The sequence below is a fragment of the Rattus norvegicus genome, chromosome 1, assembly GCF_036323735.1.
Source record: "Rattus norvegicus strain BN/NHsdMcwi chromosome 1, GRCr8, whole genome shotgun sequence".
In the NCBI taxonomy this organism is placed as follows: domain Eukaryota; kingdom Metazoa; phylum Chordata; class Mammalia; order Rodentia; family Muridae; genus Rattus; species Rattus norvegicus.
Window position 1 is genome coordinate 122,758,887 of NC_086019.1, and position 10,570 is coordinate 122,769,456.

Here is a 10,570-nt window from a genome sequence, read left to right on the forward strand (position 1 = left end):
ATGGGGCCAAATAGGCTATCATTATATGAATGTGGAATTGTTTGTTACTGAGAGTGATTTTTAATTGTGCAGGCCTGGCCCAAGAGGTTTCAGAGGAGAAGAATTTTGGCATATGCTGTAAAGAGTGCTTTTTATTTATGATATGTTAGTGAAGAAGGTGCTGGTTTTGCCCTAGTCTAAAGAGTCTGCTTGATTCTAAGGTTAAAAAAAAAAAAAAAAAAAAAAAACCTCTTATTAATTAAATTGACAACAGAAGTCTCAGGAAAGCCCATCATATATTTTGTTCTCTGGTGGTCTCATGAAGAATATTTTAATGAAAGAAGGGAAGTTGAAAAAGGAAAAATACAAAATATATGGTTTGAGTATTAAAGAGAGATCCAGAAGTGAAATGAATCTGAATCCTGTGTTCTAGGATATTATATTGAATTAAGGAAGTAATGAGCTTGGGAAGAGAATCTCCGCAGCTAAATTAGCTCCCAGCAATTTGGTACAAACCTTTAATCCCAAGAGACAGGCATGCAGATCTCTAAATTCAAGGTCAAGGTCAAAATCCAGGACAGCCAAATTTAAGCAGCAAAGTAATTAGAAAAGAGGAAGCTATCGATAATGAAATAGGACAAGGGGGCTATGTTCCAGCTCCTGCAAGCAGCATAACTCAACAACATCAGTCATGTATCTCTGCCCTAATAATCAAGAAGAGAAGGAGTCTACTTGGACAATTGATGTTGCTTATCTGGGGCTAAGAAAGAGATCAACATCACTGAGGTGAGATCTTCTGGGAAGTGTTTCCTGAGAGTACAGAAAAGCTGTGTTCCAGAAATAGTCAAGGTTGTACCTCATGCTGCAGCTGTACTTGATAATGTGTAAGAGTCACCCAGGTAGTACTGGTGCTGAAGGCATCTTGAAGAACAGCTGAGTCTGGGCACTGTGTGAGGCTGCAGAAGGCACACCTTCAGTTGCAATTAACTGTGCAGGACTGAAGGAGTCATGCAAAGGAATTGAGGCCTGGCATCACGAAGAGTGTCTGTGAGAGGTGACTGGTGAATCCTAGATGCAAGCAGGAGACCCCAGTGTATTGTATATGCCAGTTCTATGGGGTGATCACCAAGAACAACAGCAATAGTACAGTGTGGATCAACCTGACGTTAATCTGCTACAGAGGGCAGAGGTGGAAAAGTGAAGTCAGCCCTTTGGAGAATCATGTATGGATCCTAGACAATGAAACATACTGTAATATTGAAGCTACCTTGGAGACACAGAGATGTTATATTTGCCAGAGTCACAGGCTATCTGCTAAGGAAAGCTGCTAAAAGGGAGTGGAACCAGCTCAGGAAAAAGAAATTTGTTGTCATCAACAAAAATGAAAAAGAAGTTGAAGACTTAAAGACTACTTGGACATCAGACATGGAGATGGCAGAGTTGGAAGATTTCCCAGCTGGTTGCTTGTCTTAATTTGGGGATTACTGTTATGTGACTGGATGGATCTCAGAAGAGATTTTGAACTTTGGACTTTTAACATTGTCGATACTTCTATAGACTATGGGGACTTTGGAAATTGAACCAAATGTACTTTTTAGTATGATAAGTATAGGTATGGCCTCCATAGTGCCCTGTGTTTAAACAAGCTTATGGAGGCCAGAGAGTGGAATCCGATGGTTTGTATATGCTTTGCCCAGGGAGAGGCACTATTAGAAAGTGTGGCCTTGCTGGAGGAAGTATGTCACCATGGGGGTGGGCTTGGAGAAACTCCTCCTTGCTGCTTGGGCATGCACAGTCTGTTCCTGGCTTGCTTCCAATGAAGATGTAGAGTTCCTCCTGCACTATGCCTGCCTGGATGCTTTGTTGCTGCCTTGCTCCAGCCTTGATGATAATGGACTGAACCTCTGAATCTGTAAGCCAACTCCAATTAAATGTTGCCCCTTATAAAACTTATATTGGTCATGGTTTCTGTTCCCAGAAATAAGACCCTATCTAAGACAGAAGTCCATGTACAGTAAATGAGTACTTATCTAAACTTGAGTCACTAACTAGGGGCCCATTAGCATTGATGTCTGCTGGGTGAACAAGTATCACTTTTCTTGAGAAATGTGACTACTACTGGTAAGGATACAGAGGACGTATTTTCATTTAAGAGAAACAATATATAATAATGCAAGTGCCATGATTGTATAAATGGAGATAAGCATTAATGAAAATACATTGGAATAAGACAAGGTTTTTCACTGTTCCCCTCCTACATATTACATTATCATGAGTCTTATTGCAAGAAAAAGAGTGAATGAGAAAAATGTGCTATAGATAGGAGTGTCAGAGGTTAAAATATCTTCATTTTAATTTTTAATATGATGTGATTATATATATATGCATTTCCAACACACACACACACACACACACACACACACACACACACACACACACGCACACACTCAAACAAAAAAAATGTACAAGGCTACACTGGCAATTTAAGAAACTAAAAAAATTGAAGAAGAAATTACAGGCTACAATACCTCCATGGTTATGAAATTGCAGAGTTATTACATTACTAATGGCCACTCTTCCAAAATCAACTCCCACATTCAATGTAATCCCTTACAAAAAAACTCCCTTCAAAATAAAAAAAAGTAATTGTAATTTCCTATGGTAAAAAGAAGTTTTATTTTGTTTAAAAAAAAAAAAACCCATGACACCGACAAAACAAAACAAAACATAACCCAAACAAAAACAAAAAAAAAATAAAAGAACAGAAGAAATTTTCCTGATCCAAGATTTTAAATGGTTCTGCACAGTTAAAGTGACAAAATCTATACAATATGGCATATAACTTATATTGGTCAATTGAAGAGAAATGTCAGCTTACATATATTGCTACATTGATACAGTTACCTGTTTCAAGAACACAAATTAAATTTTTTTCACTAAATGGTACTGATCAATCTGGATCATCTAGAGATAGAAGAATGAAATTAGATAATTATTAATTACCCTCCAAAACTCAACTGCAAATGGATCAAGAACTGTAATATAAGACCTGATGTCCTCAATCTGATAGAGGTGTAAGTAGGGGAAAAATGAACTCACTGGCATAAGTCATGAAGTCTTGAAAAGGATATTTGATACCATAAGAATATGGTAAAATCAATAAATATAGCTATAAAAATAAAGCCATAAAATGTAAGTGGCATCTTATACATTTACTTGATACATTTTGACTTATAAGACACAATTGCTGTGAAAGGTGTGTCTGTAAAATGAACCAGGAGATTAAAATATATATGTAATTCTCTAGCAATACTTCGCAAATTCATATGGAAACACAATAAACCAATGATAGACCATACAAACATGAAGAATAAAACACCTTCAGGCAGAATCCCCATTACTGATTCAAGTTGTGCCACAGAGAAATAGTGATAAATATTACATGGAATTGCTACAGAAAATGTCATATTGATCATTAGAATAGAATACAAAAGTCAGCAATAATCCCCTACAACTAAGGACATCTGATTTTTGACAAAGATGCCAACACCACACTAAAAGAGATCATCATCAACAACTGGTGCCAGTCTACATAATGTCTACATATAGAAAAATGAATATAGATCCATATTTATCATCCTGCACAAAACTCAAGTCCAAAAGAATCAAGGAACTGAACATAAAATAAGACACACTAAATATCACAAAAGAGGAAGTACAAAATACCTTTGAGCACATTGGTGCCGAAGATAATTTCCTGAAGAGAATACCAATGGCTAAGGGTCTAAGATGCACAATTGATAAATGCGACCTAATTAAACTGCAAAGCTTCTCTAAGGCCTAGTACAGCAGGCTACAGATTGGGAAAAGATCTTCACCAACCTTATATTTTACAGAGGGCTAATGTCTAAAATTTATAAAGTATTCAATAAATTAAACATAGACATCCCAAATCACCCAATCAAAAACCAGGGCACAGAGCTAAATAGAATTTTCAACAGAAGAATCTTGAATGGTTGGGAAGCACTTAAAGAAATCTTCAAAGTTCAGAGAAATAAGTGAAATGCAAATGAGTGAAATGCAAATCAAAACAACATTGAGATTCAATCTAAAACTGGTCTGAATGGTTGATCAAAACATTACAAGTTAGCACATTCTGATGAGGATGTAGAGCAAGGGGAACAGTCCTCTATTTCTGGTAGCTGGTAGGAATGCAAACGTCTACAACCCCTTTGGAAATCAATTTGGAAGTTTCTCAGGAAACTAATAAATAATTATACATCAAGACCTAGGTATACCACTCCTAGGCATATACTCAAAAGATGTTCTACCATTTCACAAACACACTTGCTCAACTATGTCCATAGCATCTCTACTTATAATAGCCAGAAACTTGAACTAACCTAGATGTCCCTCAATGGAAAAAATTGATAAATAAATGTAGTAAATCTACACGATGCAATACTATTCAGCTAGAAAAACAAAGACATCATGAATTTTGAGAGTAAATTTATGTATCTTGTGAATATCATCCTGAGATAAGTAACCCAGTTCCAGAATGGTATCCACAGTATTTAGTCATTCATTAGAGATATCAGCCTTAAAATACAGGATGTTCAAGCTACACTCTACAACCCAGGTGGTTAGGCATGAAGGAGGGTGAAGTAAGCAAGCTCACTTGAGGTTTAATGGAGGAATAAAATGGTAATGGACGGCAGATGAAGGGAATAAACAGAATATGATAGGGGAGTGAGACGAAAGTGAGGGGTTTTTTGGTCATCTGTGGGGAGGGCAGGGTAACAAGGCCTGATTACAATGAGAATGAAAGGAAGTCGGTAACCTTCATCAGGGGAGATAAGGGACATCTTCAGGAATAGAGAGAGATCTGAGATAGGGGAGGTGACCATGAGTCAAAACAATAGTCATTAGCTGTTACTCACAGCCTAGAGAATATGAAGCCTAAGGAGGTTGCCTCTGGTGGCCAGGCAAGAACCTCAGTGGAGTGATAGGGGCACCAACACACCCACAAACTTTTGACACGAAATTTATACTTTCTACTCGAAATGAAATGTACAAATTGGCGATGCAGTAGAAAGTGAGGAAATGATCAACCACAACCTAGCCCAACTTGAGGTCCTTCCCATGTTCAAGCAAAAATTCCTTACATTCTTAATAATACCCAGTTATGCTTGCAGATACAAGTCTAGCATAGTTCTCCTCTGAGACACCCTATCCAACAAACTGACTCAGAAAGATACAGACACCAACTTCCAGTAAGTGGGTGGAACCTAGGAACTCTTATGGAAGAATAGGAGGATGTGTTGAAGCCCTCAAGGGAATAGGAACATCACAGGAAGACAAAGAAAATACACTGACCTGGATTGCTGGAGGCTATCAGAGACTGAAAACCCCAACCAAACATACAAGGGCTGGATCTAGTTCTCTTGCATGCATAGATGTAACAGTTGTGCAGCATGGTCTTCATAAGGAACATGAATACCTAGAGCAGGGGCTATGCCAAACGCTGTTGTCAGCATGTGGGATATGTTCTGATGGGGCTGTCCTGTCTGGCCACCGTGAGAGAGGTAGTGACTAGTACATAGAGACTTGAAGTTCCAGGGTAGAGAGATAATCATCAGAATCCTCCTCAGTTCAGTGGAGAAGGGGATGGGTGGAGGATGGAAGGATTGTGGGAGGAGTGGCCAGGATTTTGGCATTTATTGTGATGTAAAATGAATAAGTAAAAAAGAAACGAATTAAAATATTTTGGATTATGAAGTAAGTATAAAGAAATTACTGAGTTTTCAAATAAAATCCTCTAGCAATAATGAAAATTCCATAAGGCAACACAGTCGGTGCTAGGTGTTCTTGCCTTTATAGGAACGTGGAATAAGTTAGGCAGAGGAAATATATTACTGCCACCATTATCTGACCAAACCAGCATGTTTTAATTTTGGTACAGACATCCACTTCTATAGTTTACTATAATACAGAAGAGCAGCAACATGTGGAATGAACAAGGAAATGAAGAGAGAGGCTACATTGATCCCTGTAATTTCCTGAGTTCAGCTTCTTCTCTCACTGGAATATTGGTGAAATGTGTCTGCTGTCAACTTCATTGCCACAGTTTGTACAAATCCAGATAATTTTACCAGCTCTCTATTGAAATACAGCAAGGAATTAGGCACAACAAATAACCAATATAGCTAGAGCAAGTGATTTGTAGCCACCACTCCCTTGCCTAGGCAGCATATTTCTTCGTGCAGATAGTTCCTTTTATTTTCCCTAAAGTAGAAATTGAGCAGAATGGTAAGCAGTTGAAATTTCAGTCACAGAAGAAAAGGGAAGATATGGGTACACATACCTCCACCACTCTTTGTTGTGCTGAGTTATGCTGACGTGTGCTGATCTGTGCTGATTTGTGCTATTTCTATGCCAATCAACAGGACTGCTGTGGGGAAATGATAACTCATAGAAATCATGACAATGTTGCTAGCCTGTGTCACCTCTCCTGTGTAGTCTGGAAATATCTATTAAATTGCAAACACCATTGTGAAAGGAGGAATAAAATACAATGAGAACAAAAGGACATAACACTGTATACGTATCCTTCAAAAATTCTTAAAGTAAACTTTTATACACTATTTTCATACCTTAAATAGAAAGCAATGTAAAAAAAATGGCATAACCAAACCAATATTTTCAAGACTTTGAGGTTTGGATCCAAGCAGCATTAGAAAAGTAAATAAATTAGGAAGAAGGAGCAGAAGGAAAGGAGGACAAAGAGAAGGAGGGATGGGGAAGATGTGAAGGAAGATGAAGACAGAGAAGTACGTAAACCTCATTCATATTAGAACACATTACAAATCATAGAAAATATTTTTCATCTTGTACCTGTGTGTAGACAGTATTTCTGCATGTGGCACACACTCTAACTTTCTATAAACTAGCCATTATGTTGATGAAGTTATTCACTTTTGATATTCATGTGGAGCACGAGCGGACGGTTGCACACATGTGCATGCACCCACATGCAAGCGCTCGTGTGCGCGCGCGCGCACACACACACACACACACACACACACACACACACACACACACACCAGTCCACTCTGTCCACCTCTCTTTCTTACAGCCACTTTGAAAACTCCTTTTCTGTATTATAATTAACAAAATATCAGAACTACTTCTTATCTGATTCTATCAACCACTAATCAATTGCCAGGTCCTAACCACCTTGGTCTATTACATCACCACTGTTAAAATGTATGGTATCTCTAATCTGCTTTAGCCATCTTCAACCTTCTGCCATAAGGGAAACATCTATTAATATCCCTTAGTATTTCTACCTACATACAACCCCCCACATCACCAAAATTGCTTGTTCTACTCAGTCACTGACATTACTCATGCACAGCAATAATCCACAGTAGTTGTCTCAGCTGAAACTGTATGTCAAACTAGGAAGAGAAGTGAGCTAAATTGCCAGGACAGATAGACAGATTAAAAGGAGGGCCCCTGTGCAGCCAAGAAAATGAGGGAGGGGCAATAGAAGCCAGGTCCTGATTTGTTAGCTTTCTGATCTTATTCTTTAGAGTCAAATATTTTAGATCTATACAACAAGGTTCTAATTTCTAACATTTGCAATCCTTAATCTGCAAAAATCTTGTCTGTCTATGGAAACAGTTGTGGCTTTGAGAACTGCCCTTGGTTTCTGCATTGCCTTGCCCACAATTTTTCAAGTGGATGAAACTCATTCCTTTAGCTGGCTATCCTCTCAGAAGGACCTGCTGCAATTGACTTGACTCATGACATTCTGCACATCCAGGCTGTAATAGTGAATTACCGAATTCCTCCAATCATACATGCAACTGTGTGGGTAGTCAGAGTGTTCACTGCTGGTTTGAGAACAGATACTATAAACGTCTCACAATGTTTTGGAATATATGAAGCTTAGTTGAGGAGAATGTGAAATATAGAAGATATCAACAAAACAAAATCTCACTTTAAATAATTTAAAATTCTTAGATTGTGAGCTGAACAACTATGAGGAATTAGGTCAGATATATTTCTTTTGGAGTTGCCTATAAGTAAGTCTTACAAAAATGTTTTCCTTCAGTAGATCCATTTGTTTTTCACTGTTAAAATTCCATAAATATGTAAGTACACAGTGGTTATGAAAATATCTTGGAATATTTTTATCCATTAAAACATGAATAACTGAAGATAAAATAGAACATTATTCATACTAATACTTCTATTACAGACAGTTAATTGGTATTGGGAGTTAAATATTCCTCAGTTTTATTGAAAAGTTTTGGCCAATGGGTTGGTGGGATTCCAGACTGACAAAACCATTCTGGAAATCAGTCTGGAGGTTCCTTAAAAACTTGGACATTGAACTACCTGAGGACCCACCTATACCTCTCTTGGGCATATATCCAAAAGATGCCCCAATATATTACAAAGACACATGCTACACTATATTCATAGCAGCCTTATTTATAATAGCCAGAAGCTGGAAAGAACCCAGATGCCCTTCAACAGAGGAATGGATACAGAAAATGTGGTACATCCACACAATGGAATATTACTCAGCTATAAAAAACAATGACTTTATGAAATTCATAGGCAAATGGATGGACCTGGAAAATATCATCCTGAGTGAGGTAACCCAATTACAGAAAAACATACATGGTATGAACTCATTGATAAATGGATATTAGCCCAAATGTTTGAATTACCCTAGATGCACAGAACTCATGAAACTTAAGAAGGATGACCAAAATGTGAATGTTTCACTCCTTCTTTAAAACGGGAACAAGAATACCCTTGGGAGGGAATAGGGAGGAAAAGTTTAGAACAGAGACAGAAGGAACACCCATTCAGAGCCTGCCCCACGTGTGGCTCATACATATAAGGCCACCAAACTAGATAAGAAGGATGAAGCAAAGAAGTGCAGGCCATCAGGAACCTGATGTAGATGTTATTCATTTTAGAGTCACATGAGATTGAGATTGGAATGAGTATGTTGCATCAATGAAACAGAGGGTGGTCATATTTGTACAAACAATCTGCATTTCATATAGTAGTCTGGCCATTGGTAATAATAGACAGATTTATTGTGAACCCTCAGATTATATACTATACTGATTATTTTTGGATATGTGTGAGGGAAAAATAGAAATAATATATGGTGGGTGGAGTGGGAGGCAAAAAGGGGGCATGGTCAGGTATTGGAAGAACAGCAAAGAAGTACAGGGAGTCAAGAAATTGAATAGAAATATCTAGGATTTGGTGGCAGAGAACTGGAGGTAGACATTAGAAAGTCCCAGATGCCAGGGAAGTAAAAGGCTCCCAGGACCCAACAGAAATGACTTTAGCAGAAATACCCAACAAAGGGAAGAGAGAACTTGTAGGGACCATGGGGCCACACACTTATCTCAAAAATTTTAACCAAGAAATGTTCCTGTCCAAAGGAAAGACAGGGAAAAAGAAATGGAACATAGACTGAAGGAAAGGCCACCCAGGGACTGCCCCACCTAGGAATGCATCCCATCTGCAGACACAACACCACATGATTGCTGAGAAGAAGAAGCAAGAAAACTTGCAGACAGGAGCACGGTATTTCTTCTCCCTGAGAGGTTCTACAAGCACCTGACAAATGCCAAAGCAGATACTCACAGTCAACAATTGAACCATTGGGAAGCCAGGGGACCCCAATCAAAGAGCTAGGGGAAGGGCTGAATGACCCAAAGGAAATTGCAATCCAATAGGAAGAGCACTATGAGCTTACTGGACCACCCAGAGCTTCCTGTGACTAAAGGACCATCTGAAGAGTATACACAAAGGGATCCATATCTTCAGATACATATGTAACAGAGGATGGCCTTTCTGAGATCAGTGGAAAGGGAGCCCCTTGTTTCTGTGGAGACTTGATGTCCCAGCATTTGGGGATGCTAGAGGGGTGAGGTGAGAATGGGTAGAGGACCACATTTATTGAGGTAAAGGGAAGGGAGGAGAATGGAGATAGGATGGGGGGTTTGTGGAGGGGTAACCAGGAAGAGAGATATCATTTGAAATGTGAATGATTAATTAATAAAAATAGGTTAAAGGAGCTGCAGGGGTCAGAAGGACATCAATGCAAGCAGACAGATGCTACAGACGTAAGACAAAGCCCTACAGGGAGGAGACAAAATATTGTGTAAAGTGAAAGGCAAGCATAAATTTAAGCCTGGATGAAACAGTGTCAAATACACAAGTGGGATGCATAACGTTCAATAGTCTATTTAGAGTGGGCTGTGTGAACAGAGAATAGAAACAACAAGGATTGGACTCTAGGGAGTAGAAGTATGCTGTTTAGTGTCTCTCTTTTCTTTTCGTTTGTACTTATTGTCCATCGTTTTTAACTTAACATGAAGTAGGCTCATGTCAGCAGATGAACCTCAGTTGAGAAAAGGACTTCATCAGATTTAGCTATAGGCATGTCTCAATGAGCATTTTCTTATTATTGCTGTGGAAGTAACCAGACCATGGGCATCATGCTCCACTCCCTAGGCTGTTCTTTCATGGGGTTGTTAGAAAGTAAGCC